This window comes from Gadus morhua, chromosome 2, assembly GCF_902167405.1.
Source record: "Gadus morhua chromosome 2, gadMor3.0, whole genome shotgun sequence".
Classification (NCBI taxonomy): Eukaryota; Metazoa; Chordata; class Actinopteri; order Gadiformes; family Gadidae; genus Gadus; species Gadus morhua.
In genome coordinates this window covers 10758603-10776102 of record NC_044049.1, presented here as the reverse complement: position 1 = coordinate 10776102, position 17500 = coordinate 10758603, and the positions used below count along the sequence as shown (strand labels likewise).

General features: G+C 43.5%; 1 protein-coding gene across 2 annotated transcripts in view; it reads right to left on the bottom strand.

Annotated features, from left to right (window-relative positions):
• The window catches only part of pvalb6 (parvalbumin 6), a 44161-nt gene that overhangs the window by 5997 nt on the left and 20664 nt on the right, over positions 1-17500 (bottom strand). Inside the window, exon 1 of one of the 2 annotated variants that reach the window (XM_030342271.1) lies at positions 3040-3347. The exons of the other annotated variant lie outside the window; for it this stretch is intronic. The gene's annotated coding sequence lies outside the window, so the exon portion shown is untranslated. Of the gene's footprint in view, positions 1-3039; positions 3348-17500 lie in introns of those variants that run through there. 2 annotated transcript variants of the gene reach the window in all.

The following is a 17500-nucleotide window of genomic DNA, read 5'->3' as shown; positions in this document are numbered from 1 at the left end:
AAGTATGTGGATGTCTTCTAGTATCAAAACTCATCACACATAATGTGTTCAACATTTGTGAATCACGTGATATGCCTGATTTCTTACCAAGGCTTCAGAACAATGGCCCTCATAGTACATGATGGGCAGGAGGAAGGACATGGATTAGACAAGTTACAGAGGTGGCTCTCAGAATGTACAAGGCAAGACTGGAAGCTATATTTTAAACGGTCTAAACCTTCTAAATAATAACATGTATTGAGGGGGTTGTTAATCTTAAAGTTCACCAAAACACTTTGGTGAACTTCTGCAGAGACACAAAGTGTCTCTGCAGCTGTTGGACGTGATCATTACAGTAAGATATTCGATTTTATGACATTCATGTATTTATATTTTGCCACATGTCCATAGATTGTAATTAGACACAATCACCATCACCTGCTGCAAACAGCTGCATGACATATGAGGTAATCTGTTTGTGGCTTTTTGCAAGAGAGCGAAAGAGAGAGTGACAAAGAGAGCGAGTGACAGAGAGACAGATGGACAGAGAGAGAGAGAGAGAGAGAGAGAGAGAGAGAGAGAGAGAGAGAGAGAGAGAGAGAGAGAGAGAGAGAGAGAGAGAGAGAGAGAGAGAGAGAGAGAGAGAGAGAGAGAGAGAGAGAGAGAGACAGAGAGAGAGAGAGAGAGAGAGAGAGAGAGAGAGAGAGAATCTTTGGAATATAAAAATGGGAAGAAAGGTGTGTGGGGAGGCTAACCCTCACCCTCGAACCATGTGTAGGAGGTGTCTCGTCATTTCATAGCATACAGCTGAACCGCTCTGTTTTATGCCAAGTTAATACATGGTACCTTATATTCATCCCATAGAGGTAAAGTCTTTGACTTTGTCTGTGCTTTACTCTATGCTATTGCACTGTGTTGGCTGGCTGGTTGGCTGGTTGGATGGCTGCTTGCTTAGTTTGTGGGTGGTTGTTTGGTTGTTTGGTAGTTTTCTTTGGCCTGGTTCGACGGTTGTTGAATCATGTCAACAATCGTTAACCAGACTCTTTGAGAGGAATATGCACAGAAAATGCTATGAGGTCTTAACCTGAACCTATAGTTATCTCCACAGGCTTGAAAGCAGTCTATGAATTCAATAACAAGCCTTTTTCACCAACTTGCCTCAATCATCTCCCCCCACCCAACTAGCGTTTCGAACCAGGATTGAACCAAGGTATACACAAAAACACACACGCACACACACACGCACACACAAACACACACACACACACACACACACACACACACACACACACACACTCACACACACACACACACACACACACACACACACACACACACACACACACACACACACACACACACACACACACACACACACACACAAACATGCACAATCCACACAAACATAGGTTAAGAGGTTAAGAGGGTCTTTAGTTATCAGGGAATTGTTCATTCTCCTGTCGAACCAGATCAGTTCATCAAAAAATAACACAGACACTACCATAAACGCACTTATTTGAGTGTTATTTATTATTGGGTAGTGTGTGTGTGTGTTTATGTGTTCTATATTATGTGGATATGCTTGTTTGAGGCATCTGTGTGTGAATCGGTGAGTTCATGGGTGTGTGTGTGTGTGTTTTTGTTGGTGGGATTACAATGCGGGGGTTGGCTGTGACATTCGGTTGTGTGTGTGTGTGTGTGTGTGTGTGTGTGTGTGTGTGTGTGTGTGTGTTTCCATATGTGCATTCAATGTGGATCTGTGTGTTGATTTGTGTGTGTGTCTAAATGTGGCGTGATCTTTTGTATTGTCTAGTTGTTAAAACCATCAACAACAAAAAATAAAAGTAAAAAATTAGTGACTCATGAAAGTCATAACTCACAATCCAATTCCAAATATCAAGCGGCAGGGAATTGAGCCAGGGCCACAAAGGCTACTCCCACGCTCTAAAGCAAACACTGCACGCTCTTAATAAGCAATCATAATCAGACACATTTACATAAAATATTACCCAAAAAACAATGCTAATTCCAACTGATCCTTCATTTGCATCCATTAGTCTTGCATTAACAGTCTTTAAGGACATCCATATTTCATTGTGGCACCCAACGAACTACAACATGTGTCTCTCCATCTGTAATAATCCTTCGCCGCAAATTCCCTCTAGCGTTTCGCCGTCCCCGATTATTCACGTGAAGACGATGTGCGTTCGCGCTGTGTTTATCGACTCCTGCGGATCATCAGTAATCACACAGGGTTCAAGATTTCGGAATATAAAGTTGACAGAGCTCGCATCTTTTCCAGAGCCGGTTATCTATCGTCGCTCGCTGTTCCTCAACCCCAATTTCTCATAGCTCACTGAACCGCGACGTCAATCGATCCCATTACGCGTAATTACACCGCGACCTTGACACATAGCCAAAGGATCTGCTGAAAAGCAAACAAGAAAAATAACACCTATGCCTTATTTTCTACCTAATTTACTTTCGTAAACTATTGCTATCCAAAAGCAATTACCGTGTGTATATACGAAGGGCTATATCTTAATCTAATCTCAGTCCACAGAGGAGGCTTTAGAGAATAGCGGTCCTCCCTTTACACCTGTTGTGTTAAAAGGTTTCGGTTCTGTGAGCTGGATCCCTTGCAACCGTGTCTCGAGACTTGGGTCTAAAACCTGTGTTTTAATTTTGAAACGGTAACTTTACTCCTCGCTGTTGGATCAATTAAACAGTGTGTGACTTGAATAGACTCCAGCATGGCAAGTGTTTGGTCAAAGGCGTTTTGACTTTCGCTTGTCATCTTTTAATGTCATTTTCAATATAACTATATATATATAACCACAGGCTAAACAATATAAATGTTTTTCTCTCTCTCTCTCTCTCTCTCTCTCTCTCTCTCTCTCTCTCTGTCTCTCTCTCTCTCTCTCTCTCTCTCTCTCTCTCTCTCTCTCTCTCTCTCTCTCTCTCTCTCTCTCTCTCTCTCTCTCTCTGCAAAGAAACTTAGCTCAATGAAGCCTATAGCGTGCCTAAATGTAACGTAAGAGGTCAAATGTATTTTCCTACCTGGTTGGAGGGGTGTGAGCAGTGAAGAGGTGATCGAGGGGCAGTAAACCTGGAGGGGGTGTCTGGAGGAGGCGGTGGTGGTAGTGGTAGTGATAGAGGTGGTGGTGCGGAATCTGAGACTGTGCCTGTTTGGTTTTATATGGCCCCTTGGCAAACTGTTATAGGATTTAAAAATAGAAAGAAGAAAGGACGGAAGGCGCTAGTGGTCTTGTGTTGCGAGGGTCCCCGATCACCTTTCTGCGAGGCCACTCCAGCTATAATCAAACTATGACTATTAATAATCACTGAATCTCAAAGGCTCCTGTTCATTTTCCCCTTTGCTTGGCTTGACCCTTTAGGGCCCCTGTCTCTCCTCCCTCTCCACTTCCTTATATCTCTCCTCCGACCCTCTCATCCTCCTCCCTCTCCAGCTCCTGCTTTCCCTCTCTCCCATCCACCCCCTTCTCTCCTTCGCTCTCTAACTCGTTCTACTCTTTTTAAATGTCTTCCGCTGCCTCATTCCAACAGCAAACTTCCCCGCGTAGCATTTCTGCTCTGTCCTTGAAAATTGAAATCCTCTTCCGCTCTTCTCACCATGCGACCCTTGCTCCCTCCCCCTGATCTCTCTCCCACTCTCTTATTCCCCTTGGTCACTCACCTTGTCCGCCTTTTGTCCTCTCTCTCTCTCTCTCTCTCTCTCTCTCTCTCTCTCTCTCTCTCTCTCTCTCTCTCTCTCTCTCTCTCTCCCTTTGTCCTCAAAATCTTTAATTGTCTCAATTTCCCTTTCCTTCAGTCCGCTGAGTCATCAAGGAAGCACACCTGACTCCTCTGGATGCTACACCTTTGTATTCCTCACTGTCTCCTTCTCACTCTGTCTCCGTCTCTCTTTGTGACTCAGCTGTTTGCGGACAGCAAAACAAAAGGCCAATCTCATACCTCCTGACAGCCTCCTAACTCTTATGGGTTCACCACAGTACGCCGCAGCAGCAGTGAAGCACAGTCTGCCCTCTGTCTCATATCTCTCTCCACTTCCCCTCCTGCCCTCAGGTCTTTTAAATTCAATTAGTGATAAACACTTAGGGGATGAATGAGATGGTAGGAGGGCGTGCGGATTGGCTGGGGTACATTCCCAATCGGGGCATGCAGCAGTGTGAAAAAAAACCTTCAAAGTGATCCAGGGATGAAGACACACTTGGCTAGCGATGTAGAGCCACACACTTGGCAATGCCCTCATCACAGTGACTGTGTATGGGGAAGGGAAGAATCTGTCCATTTCATTCATCCAACTAATCGGCACTCGCTGTTATCCCAAGCTGCCGGCTGTATGTCATCAATGGGCCAGTATAGGGTTGAGGGCATCTCCAGTTTAGACGGTTGACATAGGGATTCATAACCCAGAACCGTCAGACTGATCGGTCAAACACCCCTAATCACTACAACCTCTGAGGTCGTCAAACCCTGACCATAAAACATGGCGCTCTAAACACAGTCCGCTAGAGTACTCCAGGACTGTGCAGCAGCTGAGGGTCGAAGCGCGTTATGGATATGAATGTAACAGAATGATTATAGAGTCGGCGCTAGCGTAAGCCGGTTGTTCTGCCGGCTGGTGTGAATGCAATGTTCTCCTCCTTGACCTTTAGGGGAGATCGTGTTCGGGAGAAACGGGATTTAGAATGAAGAGCCTTCCTGGATACGTGAGAGACATGTAAAGCCACCATGGGAGGGGGCCAGATGGATGTGGGCGAGTGAGTGTGTGTGGGTGTTTGTGTGTGTGTGTGTGTGTGTGTGTGTGATTGTGTAGCCGTGGGAGTGTGACTGGGGTGTGTTTGTACATTAAGTGCCTCTGTTTTGCGGGCCTTGTGTTTGCGTACGGCGTGTGTGAGTGTGTGTTTGTATGTGCGTGTGTTTGTGCTTTTGTCGCTAAGAACCCCTCACATCTGTTGTACAACAGAAATAATGATAAGTAGCTCTTGGCGGGTTCTTATTCTCTGTATTGCTTTAACATCCCCTCACTCTCTTTCTCTTCTGCTATTTTTTTTTTGCAAAGGCCCCTTTCAACCATAAGATTTGGGGGATCTCGTTTGTCTTTGATCAAACTCTACTCAATTCACAACCTGTTTCCCTCTTCATTCCTCGCTCGCTCTTTCCCTCTCTCTATCCTCTCTTTTTCTCCACCTCTGAAACTTAAGTTATCAATGATGTTTGCCATTTCAGCAGGGTGGCTGGGTGTCACTTTTAAGGAATGGTTCTTGGGGGTCGGAGGTCATTCAGACTTTGAAACATGATGGTGGGAGGAGAAGAGAGAAGAGAAGAGCAGACAGAGGTTTACAACAGAGGGTACAATAGAGGGATGGGGGTAGTGAGAGTACAATTGAAAGTACAAACTGTGTAAACTTTGACCCCCGTTGAAAATAGTTTAATAATAGGGGGAGTGAGAGAAGGTATGCCACATTTAGTGGCCGGGGGATGGTTGTTTAAATGGGTGTTATCCTTATCAACAGTTGCAGGGCCATCGACCATCTTCGAAATGAATAGCATTTGAAATTCTCCACAAGTTGGTGCCTCTGTTTCCCAAAGATAACTTTGAAGGCTGATTTTCAAACAACCTCTGGTTTGGTCAGGTGCTATTTGGTGGGTGAGGTGGGTTATCGTCTCACTAATTGTAAGGTCTGGTTGAAGGGGTAATATGTCAAGATATGTGGGATAGTTTGTGTGGAGTCTGGTGGCCACCGGAGACATTTTGCTGAAGCGCGGGTAAACTGCACTTACAATTAAGGCTACTAAACCTAATATACTTAAAGAACCATGCAAATAAAAGGCTTAGCTGATATACTTGGTTTATTTCTGAGTGTGGCCTCCATAAGAGCGGATGTGGAGAGTATGAAGAAAGAACGAAAGAACGAAAGAACTAAAGAATTAAAGAATTAAAGAAAGAAATGGTGATTGAGGAAAGAAGAGGAAGATGGTGAATGTGAAAAGGAAAACCAAATTCGGAGTGGGATGAAAGGGAAGAAACACAGTGAGAGTTTTAGAGATGAGTGGAGAGAGAGGAGGAGTGCAGAGGGAGAGATAGAGAGGAAGAGAGAAGATAAATAGAGGGAGTGAGAAAATGAGAGAGAGAGAGGGAGATTTGAAAGGGAAGGAGGGCTAAGAGAGCTTAAAAGAACCTTCAATGTCAGCATCAATAAGCCACATGTGGACTTGTAAGATAGGGCAGACAGGTGAGAGAGAGAGAGAGAGAGAGAGAGAGAGAGAGAGAGAGAGAGAGAGAGAGAGAGAGAGAGAGAGAGAGAGAGAGAGAGAGATAGAGAGAGGGAGAGAGGGAGAGAGGGAGAGAGAGAGAGAGAGAGAGAGAGAGAGAGAGAGAGAGAGAGAGAGAGAGAGCGAGAGAGAGAGGAAAGAGCTCTATGGAGTTTGTTTGAGTTTCACATGAGTGGGAGAGCCTGTTGTCATGGTATCGGAGAGATGAGACGGATGAACTTCTTGGAATACAGTTGTCATCGTGTCCTTTTGCTCAAAGATGGAAATGCTCGAATTTAACCGAACCATGGCCTTGGGACATTTTGCCTCCATCAGCATCCTTCATCGCAAAACGCTTGTATATGTTTTACAATTTTACGACACTGGGATATGCAATCTGACTATTCTAGATTCAGTATTTAAATTCAGAAATCAGGCTTAAATACTTAAATGATTAGGACAATAAAGATGCATGGGTGAGAGCATGCAATGTGCAGCGAATTGATGTGCACGGGTAGCGTTGGGTCTATGTATGCATTTGTGTGTATGTGTCCATGTGTGAGTGAGGGTAGTGGGTGTGTGGTGAGGTTGTATGTGTGTCTGGTGTGTGTGTGTACGGGCATGTCAATGTCAGGATAATGTTGGATGATTGGCGACGGAGTACAGTGAGACGGACGTCAACTCGGCAGCATCAACCACTTTTGAGGAGAGACGAGGCGAGAATATGAGGGAACCCAACGTGTTCCCCCTTAACTTTGACGTCTTCAGATCATTCCATCTGGGCCTGATGGATATAGAAAACAATTGGATAGAATGGGAGCAGTAGACATCTCGAATGCACGATGGCGGAGAAGAGAAGGAAGTAGCCAAGGACGGACAGGGGAAAAGAGGGCCAATGTCAGAAAAAGAGGAGTTCGGGAGTGAGAATGAAACAGCATCTTTGCTGTCTGCTACGTGCATATCCTGTTGCCCCTGCATCAGCATTTTTTGTTTTCTCGCTGACATGACGCAGCGTGGAGAAGAAAGAAATAGGGAGAGAGAGACAAAATAATTCGATATGGATGGCTCGCGCCCGGGAAAGTTGAAAGAATGAACAAAAAGACAGGAAATGGATAGCGGCAGATAGAGTCTGTCTTCTTGTCTATAGACAAATAGACAGAATCCATCTATGGATTTTTTTCTTCAGTGTCAGAGATGAAGGGCAGAAGATTGGTAAATCCATGGAAACACTGGGAAGAATCAAGCGACAAACGGCATCTGTTTGACCATGCCAACTGGGGCGTGTTGAATGTGAACACAATGTGGCGTGCCTGTGGGTGTGCGCAAGTGTCCACATAATTACTTTTGTGTGAAAGTGAGCGAGTGTGTTATAACGATGTGCATGCGTGAGTGATTTTCTGGAATGCATCTTCATTTTGAGTCAAGTACGTAAGATACATAGAGCCATCAGGATCTCTCAGGAAGTGCTGCAGAGTCAGACAGGATCCAATATGACCACCAACAAATTAAACAAGACAGAGTGATGGAGGGGGACACATACAAGGTTAGGTGGAGAAGAAAAGATTGGTTTGATGTTATTTAGGATGCAGTATGAAGATCTATGGGTGACAGCTTGGGTGTTTGGACCCGTTGGTTCATTTATCAAGTACCGTTCGGTTCTGAACCCTCTGGCCTTGTGCAGACCCAGTCCCATGTGAGACAGCAGGACCAGGTGACAGTTTGAGGTGGTTTTCGTCACCATTCTTTGAGTTTTTACTATTTTTTAAAACACTAATGTTGTTTACTAATGTTACTAATACTAATTACTAAGAAATTTAAATGTATTAATGTAATTCCTAATGTTGTGGTTGTTTTTACCGATTATTAATGTCGTTGTTGTAGTTTTAATTGCTGCGGTGATGATCATGAATGAAACATCACCATCTTTGTCACCAAGACATGTTTTTCATAAAATGTATAATAATTGCTGAATTAATTAGCCATGTCATCATCAGCCACCCAACGCTCATTAATTTCAGCCTTTCTCATAATAACCGTTGTTTCCCATTAGTCACTTCACGTTGTTAGCTCCACCCATGAAGGATACACCATCAGCACCACACACACAGCCATCACTCAATTCACACAGTCAACTACACCCGCAAAGGCTGCACCGTCATCACCACTCACACAACCATCAAAAACACTCATGAAGGCTACACCGTAGTCACCACTCACACAGACATTAGTTATAAAGCCCCTTGTGGCACAACCAATAAAGGCTACACAGTCAGAGAGGAATAGCCCCAAAGTAATGTTAAAATAACTAGAAAAAGTCAAAACTTATCAAACTTCATGCAAACAAACCCAGTTGTTTGTGATGCAATTTTCCATTTGTTTGGACAGACAACATAATCTGTTATTCAGGCAAGAGTCTTAATTAATTTCCTGATTTTACATCAGCGATGTTCCCAACAGGGAGCTTAAAGCTAGCATGGTAGTGTGGGTCTTTCGCTGGCTGACTCTTATTTCTTATGTTCATCTAAGTTGTAATGACGCTGATAATGGTGTTGAGCCTTGATATAATGAAGAATCACTAAAACCCTTCATTGGCTACAGTGGTTATTACTATGATTGAGCGCAGATATCGATTGATTGCGGCGTTGGTCAAGGTCACAGTGGCCTGCTTGGAATGTAAGACACATCGCTCACTTGTACCCGCACACAAATGTTCATAAGCACACCGTTGCACTAATACAAGCACACACATGTAAACAAAACTATGTTTTAGACACAAGGAAAACTGAAGATATACACACCCAAATACATATAAACACAAGCACACACACAAGCACCTCCCTGCACACACACACACACACACACACACACACACACACACACACACACACACACACACACACACACACACACACACACACACACACACACACACACAAGCACCTCCCTGCACACACACACACACACACACACACACACACACACACACACACACACACACACACACACACACACACACACACACACACACACACACACACACACACACAAAGGCTATACATTTACAGACAAACAGACACACACACACACACACACACACACACACACACACACACACACACACACACACACACACACACACACACACACACACACACACACACACATATATATATATATTTTTTTTTAATATATGCGTTCATTTTAAACAATATAATAGTAACAAATAAGAAAAGTGTTTTTCATATGCATCTTTTTTTCCATCAGAAGTGATTTTTACTGTAAGTGGGTTCTACCAAGGAACTGGTTGAAAACGTTACACTCTTACCGCATATGATAAACAATACAGAGGTATCTGCCATGTTAAGTCATGTTTATTTATTTAAGGTGTTACGATGACAAGTTTTGGGATAATTCATCTATACAAAGTATTTTCAATAAAAAACTAATTGACATATTAACAATAAAACAACATGCATGGCTACACCATCATAAGTCAATTTGTTTTTTTATATTAACATGTGACTGCATAACAAATGTGTCCACAGACATGGTAACTAACGTATGATAGTAAGCATTATTGGCCCTTAACACTAATATTCAGAAAAAACACTGCCTCAAAAGGCTATTGGCTTAAGCAATACAAGTAGAGGCATATACTTGAACTTTGTACCATGAGCTTTTAAACGTTGCAAACGTGCAAATACATAATTATATATTTATGTGGCATTCAGTCCAATGCTGAAAATATATCTGTGGCATTCAGTAGGCCAATGCTGTGGTAAAGTGTGTAAAGTATGACCAAGTGTTTCTTTCTGTTCAATAGTCTAGATAGAACTTTATCAATCCCCTGTAATGATAAATTTGTTAATGTTTGTCCCTATAAAACAATAATGGTAAAAAAATAAATACAAAACACGACGGTAACTGAATTACCGTCGTGTCAAACCGTCCAATCTGAAGGCTCTACCTAACCACTCCCCCTACTCACTTCCACCAATGCAAAGCGAACAGAACTGAGTAGGGGAGGGCGTAGCCTAACTAGTTTGTGAACGACCCAGAGAAACGCAACGCAAATTCAATGTGAACATGTATGAGGCTTTAATAAATTACCGGAAGATTTTGAAATTCCGCAAAACATTTTTTAAAAGTGTCTCAAAAAGAGGGCATGTCCGGGCAAAAGAGGACGTATGGTTCGGCCTACCCTACGTACGGGAAACACATTTGATTCCTACCTGTAACACTTAAAGGTTGGGTATGGAATCTCTTTTTTGGCCATTTTTGCAAAATTACTTGAAATCCTTATCATAACCCACTTACTGAGTTAGAAGTACTGACATGAAAATTAAACAGGTCAATCATCTGTGGAACGGGCAGGGCTCGAAAAACTCCAGTTAATGATTTCCAGACCCACCGAGTGGCATTGGACAGTAAGTACGTCAATCAAACGGTCGTACTGCACTCCCCCTCCCCCGCTCCCCGCGCGACCCCTTCGTGCACGTACTCAAAGCTCGTGACCCAGAGCAAGCTTCTGTTTGTTGTTATCCTGCGGTAGCTACTGGAGCTAGCTAACTAGATAATGGCTCGCTCTCGCGCATCTGTTCGCTCGTGCATGATTGCGCGTCCATGTACTTAGAATGGGTGGAATCAGAGTCAGCGTTGAAGGAGAGGGGGTAGGACCATTTGAGTTGTGTATTTTCAAAATCTGCTGGCGTTTCGCAAATCCCATACCCAACCTTTAAATAGCGGCCCAAATTGGTGGGCGCTATCCTGGTAATTTCTCAGTGTGAGAAATACGAAGTGTGGCGTGTGAGCGTGTGCATGGGTTGAATAGGGGATTATCACGCTTCCGGGTTCCATTGGCGGGATTTGTCTTCGTTGTGCATGAACACTTCCGGCGCAGTTTGCGCCACTTTGTACATCTAACAAACAACGCCAACCCTGCTTAAGTTTTCATGGATTCCCAACTGAATTGAGTCTAAGGAAGATGTGGATTCAAGCGGTTCGCCGGGATGAAGGGCCAATCTTTAAAATAAATAAAGAAGAAGAGCCGATGGAGGAGATCGCAGCTTCGGTGGTGATGACAGAACATGATTTCGGTTCTGCTCCTAAACCAGGTTTGTCAGTGTGTTTGTTAGTGTTCTGAAATATTGGCCTACTAGTACCCCATACTGTTCTTAAACCACCTACCTGACAGGATGTGCTACCTATGGTTTAATCATAGAATAGGCTCTTATTTTTTTTCTCATCTCATACAGGTGCACTGGATGCTGCTGCTGCACGCATACAGCAATTGGATGTTGTTATAACGTGGGCCACCTACCGTTACCTGCTCCTTGGCTCCCTCCCCATCTGGATGAGTTAACAGCAAGTCAAGAACACCATGCCAAGCAAATTTGTGCAGTACAGTCCAGATGTTCGGGTAATCATCGACTGCACCGGGGTGCGATGCCAGAATCCACCATCCCTCACCCTCCAGTCTGAGGTTTTCTCCTCTTACAAGAACACGACAACCTTTGAGGCCTTGATTGGGATGGCCCCTTGTAGTGCTGTGACTTTTTTGTTAAGTCTCTTCTTCGGCTCCATCTCTGACCGAGAGCTGTCTGAACGAAGTGGACTGCTGGATTTACTGGAGCCAGGAGATGGCTGCATGGCAGACAAGGGTTTCACCATCGAGAAGCCACCAGCTGACAGTGGGGCAACGCTGATTATACCACCCTTCAAGATATACCTATATTAAATATACCGGTAATATATAAATATTAAAACGAGAGACAATGAACATTTGGAGTGGTCCCTTCATTTTTTCCGGAGCTGTAATTCTGTATACTGAAAACATTGTACAGTATATATTGAATGACATTTATATAATTGAATGAGAAGTCTTTCATCCATAATCAATTTAAAATCCAGTCGGTCCATCCTGAAAGTATTAAAAATAATGTTAATATGTAATGTAGCAAATGATGTTCTCAGAAAAAGGGAATAAATTAAATCCTTTTATTCTTTCAGTTCCTTTATTCATTGAGTTCATGAACTGCCGGTCCTCCATCATCGGTTCGCCAGAGTGATGAGTGATTCACCGGATGTCACAGCGCACAAAGATCACCGAATGCGGAAGTACTACGTATCAGCGTGATAATCCCCTATTCACACAATAGCGTTCATGCAAATCTAGCATTAAAGGTTAATTTAAGGAAGTTCTCTCCAGTCGCGCTGAAATTAGTTGGCTTCTAGTAGCGCTTTCATTTGCAGTGTCAGAGAATTCTGAGAAATCTGAATGCTTGCTTCTCTTAATTCTCAGAATTCTGACGCTGCAAATTATTGCGCGCTACGACTAGTGAACTATTTAAAAAAAAAACCTTGACACCGCGACCAGGCGACAAATGACTGGTGAGAGCCTTCTTAAATGAACCTTTAATGCTGGATTTAATTATCCGAATTCGGATTTTATCCAAGTATTCTGACTTTATTATCAGAATGCTGAATTTTATCTCACAATTCAGACTTTATTAGCCTATTCGATTTCTGAATTAAAATTATTGTGATGAATAATCTATATTTTTACAGTCGATGTGCAGCACTTTAATTCCCGTCAACTTATTTTTCTAACACCAGCACTTCCACAACTCTGCCCATGTTCGTGACTGTTATATACAAAACAATTTATAGCGCATCTATTTTTCTGCTGGGTAGTGATAGTCGCCCTAAATGCAGCTTTAATGTGGGCTCTGATTCTGAAAGAATGCCGCTGCCGAACTGTGCGAATAAACCAAGGGAACTGAAATCTAAAGAAGACACGTTTTGATACCGGTTAATTCAAGCTGAAAGTGGAACATTGCTGCCATTAGGGGAAATGAATGCAGCCTAGGCCTATTGTAAGTAGCTTCCAATTCCTTGTTTTTTTGTTAAACATATCCATTTGGTATGACAATAGAAACGGAATATTTAAGTTTCTAGCTCTAGATTCCTAGCCTAGAAATCTAGACGCACCTAGCGACAGCAAATTTAATTTGCAGCCAGGGAGGACTAGCCTTCTGTTGTTGTTTTTCGCTGCTGGAAACAGAAAATGGGACAGGCCAATCAGATCGTGAGGGGCGGTATCGAGCCGAATGACGACGGAGCTGCGACGGTTCCGTGTTAAAGGTAAACAGTAATGGCTGCTGCTGCTGGCGAACAGCTGTCTTTCGACTCGGCTTTGGCCGCGACTCTTCAAGACTTGAAGTTATCATTTTCTTTGCGAAATGAAGCAAGAACTGCACTGAAATCTTTCCTTGAAAAGAAAGATGTATTCTGAGTTTTGCCGACCGGATGTGGTAAAAGTTTTGTCGTTGGTCTCCATTCTCTCAATCCACCATTCGCAACACTTCCATATTGAAATATCCGTCGCTCTGACTACGTCACCTTCTTCGTTGCTCTGATTGGTTGTAGCGCTATCCTATTGCGTGCAGAGGGAACTTCTAAGACAACCGTTTATCCCGGGGGGGGGGGGGGTAATATGGGGTTTTAATATATATATGAGTTATATATATATATATGAGTTAAGGTACGAACACACCAAACGCGTACCCGCGTAAGATTTACGCGCGTAACGCAGCTAAAATGTTGCTTGACCATTTTGTGTCAAAAATTGTCCTACGTACGCAACTACGCGCCTGTGGCTGCGCTGGATTTAGGAGTCCGAGGAAGGAAACCCAAACGCCGCCGTGTTTGGGTGCATGATAGAGTTTAGATCGGGTTAGATTCAATAATCTCAGATATAAATAACAATAATCGGGTTAAATAACTTCACATGGTGTGTCTGGTGTGTTTCCAGCATTCGTAGTGTTGATCAGCAGAGAAATAGTCCGCCAAGACGTTGAGGTTGCTTAGCAACCAGAGACTCTGTCAATGCAAGTGAACGGAGCGTTCACTCTTCGTCATAACTATCAAACCAAACATCCTTCACATTCACCGAGCGAACATTATGAAAGTAAAATGCACATTTCTCGCTAAAAATGTTCCCATAAACGCATTTAATGGCGGAACTATGTTACTATTTCCACCCAGAATAAAGAAAGATGTCGGCCGTATGCTTCTGTGCAAGCGTCACTACTCTCTGCCAGTGACGTCGGGTCAAGCTCCATGCTGATTGGCTATCGCGGCTAAGCATCACGCGTATGAGTGTAAAAGGTTACATTTTTTGAACTCCTCGCGTACGCGCGTATATGTACGCGCGTATATGTACGCGCGTATATGTACGCGCGTATATGTACGCGCGTATATGTACGCGCGTATATGTACGCGTATATATACGCAGCTCATACGCCGCTAACGCGGGTAAAATGTTGCTTTAGCGCATGTAATGCATGTACGCAGCTCATACGCGCGTAAACCAATGGTTCCCTATGGAAAAATTGCCGATTTTATATGCGTCCATATGCGGGGTACGCGTTTGGTGTGTTCGTACCTTTAGGGTTAAACCTACATACTTTAGTAGCGTGGTCTGGAGAGAGAGAGAGTGAGAGAGAAAGTAACTGAGAGAGAGAGCGAGAGAGAGATGCTAGGGGAGATAAGAGAGGATAGGAGAAGATAAGGAGTGAGATCAAGTGACAGCTGAGAGAGAGAGAGAGAGAGAGAGAGAGAGAGAGAGAGAGAGAGAGAGAGAGAGAGAGAGAGAGAGAGAGAGAGAGAGAGTAAGAAATAACAAAAGTGAAAAAGACTGATGACATAAAAAGATATGTGTCAGATAAATTGGTGCAAGACTATCTCTGATGTCGCCAGAAGGGGGGGGGGGGGGGGGGGGAGTACAGTTGCTGCCTAAAATGATATTTATGCCCAAAGACCAGTAGGTAATGCACGGCTAACTCGCTGAGTATTATTAGCCTATTAGACTTGCCATAAGCTAGAGGTAGTTCAATAGATGGCAGGGCATTTCAGTCATGTGAGTTATGTTAAACAACGAGTCAAGTCCAAGTCGATCACTCCATTATTTATGCTTTTCCCAGTTCAAAGTCAAAGTCCAGCTCAGCTTCTTCATAGCAGCTCTTTGCGTTTAAAATGGGGCCATTTTCAAGAGATGCAATTACCATTCAGAGAAGTGCCAAAGTTGTCGAGATGAACTGTCAAACTATTGGGCAATCCCACCGCTTCCATTCCACAAAATAATCCTCATCATCTTCAACATTACCATCGTCATCTCCATGACCTCAAATTGTATTTTTTTGCGGACTCATGCTGCAGATATCTGGCTCCACACGGGTCCCCTTCATAAGCTAACCTTGGTGGCTAGTGAGTGGGCATTGGTGTCTTATTGCCGGCATTTAAACTCATGATATATGCTAACCGTTTAATATCAATGGCTGCTTAAGCGTTGGAGCTAGCCGCATTGCAGTCGCCAAACGCACTCAGATGGCGGAGTTTTCCCCTCTGCTTTCCATACTGGACTTCCTCTATGGGTGTTTGTGTGTGGGCGGGGATTGGGGTGTGTGTGTGTGTGTGTGTGTGTGTGTGTGTGTGTGTGTGTGTGTGTGTGTGTGTGTGTGTGTGTGTGTGTGTGTGTGTGTGTGTGTGTGTGTTTTTTTATGGTGTGTGTGGGTTGGTATGTTCATGTGCATATGTCTGTGTGTGTGTGTGTGTGTGTGTGTGTGTGTGTGTTTTTTTTAGGTGTGTGTGCGTGAGGGGGGTCCTAAGGTTGGATTGTTAGTGCCCTCAATCAATTCAACGTTATGGGGAACGCAATGGACTTTTTTTTTTCGAATTGAGGTTGGTAGTTTGTGGTGTATGTGGGGTAAAGTTATCTGCTTGTTGTGTGTGTGTGTGTGTGCGTGCGTGCGTGTGCGTGTGCGTGTGCATGCTCACCTCTGCAACTGGATTTGATTTATGTCTGTAAGTCCTTATCTATGTTCTACCAGAGAGAGTCTGAGTGTATGTGTGTGTTATTGTGTGTTTGGGCGGGGGGGGGGGGGGTGGCGGTATTGTGTGTGTGTTTGTGTCGTATGTGTTTGAGCGTGTGTGTTATGAAAATGTATTATGAAATACTTTGTATTTTCATAATGAAAGTGCACCTATGCTTTGTGATGCATATTGGTGGATCTACTATTTGTGTGTATAGTTGCTCATTCCCATATCGGTGTAGATTATGCACTGCGAATGCAGCCGGCACAACCTCATCCAGCAGGTACGACGCACACTAAACCAATGAATCCTGGTTATTGTAGTGTCCCCGCCTGTCCCCTTTCTTATAATAGCCCCTGGCAGTTCCTCGTTATGGTCGTTAGACTTATTTAGCACACCTGCAGCCACACTAAAGCAGCACTGGAGAGAGGCCACTCCAAGCCCACCCGGGCCATTAACTCCTGTGAGCTACGCCCAGACGCCACTCGTGCGACAAGAGATCTAATAAAGGCAGGGGACCGACGACGGTGGAGCACTCTCTAGAACGGATTTGATTGGTGGCGGAGCTGGTGGAGGCGGAAGGGATTTGATGATTGGATTACAATGAGAGACAAAGAGGAGCTCCGGTCTTATCTGTAACCCCTACAAGAAAAATGTCACCCGCTTATTTAATATAACATAGTACTCAATAGAAGGAAGGAGTCGAGAAATAGTTTTTTCATATTTTACAGTCTTTGGTTGTTGAAAGAACAATTGTCAGTTTGAATACTGTATCTTTACTTTTTTTTTTTACCATTGCAATGGTAACAGCGATGAATATGAATCTATGAATGAATATTTAACAAATCAAAAAACGAATCACACATAGCTTGATATATGTGGTGTGGGTATATGCATGCATAACATATCTTATTATGTAATAACTGCATAAATTAGTTTGTATGAGAGCCTTTTTGCCGAATGAGTTATTCATGTTAGATTGCCCAGAAAATAACCCAAAGTTGGCAGGCAAACTAACACTATAATTGCCCGTTCGAAATCCCTAAAAGCTCAAGCACGGAACTAAACCAAAAATATAGTTTGCCAAATTTATAATAACTTTTAGCATTCAATAAACACACAGCATTACATTTTCCTAGCAGGACTCAAGGAACTTTCCTTCTTCTAATCTCGCCGTGCTCGAACATTCGAGAACTGCCTCAACTATAGCGCATTCCCCGCCTGGCTAGCCCTTGGCCTGTTCACTCCAACGCTTATATGGCCCACATCCACTACACATTCCTCCATGAAACCACATACCCCTATCGGGCTACACGACTAGTGTAGCGTACCAGTCACGCTCACAGAGGTTTTATCAGTCACATGTTGT